The 1,753-nt window shown below is 40.4% G+C and overlaps 1 pseudogene; it reads right to left on the minus strand.

Annotated features, from left to right (window-relative positions):
• Window positions 1–226: 226 nt before the first annotated feature.
• Window positions 227–336, minus strand: LOC131176261 (U6 spliceosomal RNA; annotated as a pseudogene).
• Between the last annotated feature and the right edge of the window lie 1,417 nt (window positions 337–1,753).

Here is a 1,753-nt window from a genome sequence, read left to right on the forward strand (position 1 = left end):
CCTCACGGTTTTGTCCCATAGGTGGAATGGAGAACTTCCCAGGAGGTCACCCATCCTAGGATTTCTCTCAAGCAAGCACGTTTAACCCTGGAGTTCTTCCAATTCTCCAGGCCATTCCACCAAAAGGCGCCTCTGGTGATTAGTTCTCCCATTTTATATATCATTACTTTTTGAATCTAAGACCATCTCCATGCTTTGCCGATGTGGGATTTGCCTAAGGGACCTTTAAAATTTAGACTATTTCTCGATTTGTGCGTGTCATCCTTGCGCAGGGGCCATGCTAATCTTCTCTGTATCGTTCCAATTTTTTCAGATCCCACATCGGCAAAGCACGGAGATGGTCTTGGATTCAAAAAGTAATGATATATAAAACGGGGAAACTAATCACCAGAGGCGCCCTTTGGTGGAATGGCCTGGAGAGTTGGAAGAACTCCAGGGTTAAGTGTGCTTGTTTGAGAGAAATCCTAGGATGGATGACCTCCTGGGAAGTTCTCCATTCCACCTATGGGACAAAACCGTGAGGCTTATGGCCAAAGCGGACAATTCCTCTAGTGGTTGGAGCCTGATCGTTACAATTGGTATCAGAGCCGCTGGCGTGTCCTCTTAGGCGATGGTGGGGCAAACCTCAGCGAGGACGTTGAGTCCCGAAAGGGTGGGGGGGGGGGGGAGGGGAGAAAGGTCCCTTAGGCAAATCCCACATCAGCAAAGCACGGAGATAGTCTTGGGTTCAAAAAGTAATGATATATAAAATGGGAGAACTAATCACCAGAAGCGCCTTTTGGTGGAATGGTCTGGAGAGTTGGAAGAACTCCAGGGTTAAGCGCGCTCGCTTAAGAGAAATCCTAGGATGGGTGACCTCCTGGGAAGTTTTCCATTTCACCTATGGGACAAAACTGTGAGGCTTATGGCCAAAGCGGACAATTCCTCTAGTGGTTGGAGCCCGATCGTTACAACAGTGTTGTCAATCAATACACAACTTAGGTCATGACACAAAATTTCTAATCGATGCTGTGTTGTATACCACGACAAGGCAATCTCAACCCCACTAATCAAAATCAATGAGGGAGGTGGCTAGCTAGTTATATGAGTACTCATCCAATTTCAACCTCAAACTGGGAAGCCAGAGAGGGAGGAATATAATCAATCTCAACCCCATAAATGGAGGAGGAATACAACGATACTGTCATGTTAAGTATGAATCCAAAACCAAATTCAAAATCATATTATTCAAACATTTCATGGAAAACACTAATCAATTTTCATTTCAAATTTACATTTACAAAGTAGGCAACACAATATTTCTCAATGCATTATTTAGCACAAATTGTTCCAAAATGTGTTCAAATAATTTTCTAATAGTAAATCAAAAGTGAAAAGTTATTGTGCATAAATCTCTAATGAGTCGCCTCTTTGCTTTGACTCACTTGTTTCCTATCCTTTTTAGTATCTTTTTCTACTGAAATACACAATTTAAAGCATTTTAATATTCATTCAACTCATTTCCCATAATTGATTCAACAATTAAATTTATGCATACTAAATTTTCCTTATAAGTTTCGTCTAAGAGTTGAATTCTTTGTATGTGGTATGTTTATGATTACTATTCATTTGACCAAGTGATCAAAATATTGACTTTCTCATACTAAATAGGTATACTAATTCTAATCATCCCCACATACCACATTTTAGGTCACATTTTTTTTAGCATTGATTGCCAAATCATTTTTCACACTACTTTAAGCTTTCAAATCAC

Source organism: Hevea brasiliensis, chromosome 18 (genome assembly GCF_030052815.1).
Source record: "Hevea brasiliensis isolate MT/VB/25A 57/8 chromosome 18, ASM3005281v1, whole genome shotgun sequence".
In the NCBI taxonomy this organism is placed as follows: domain Eukaryota; kingdom Viridiplantae; phylum Streptophyta; class Magnoliopsida; order Malpighiales; family Euphorbiaceae; genus Hevea; species Hevea brasiliensis.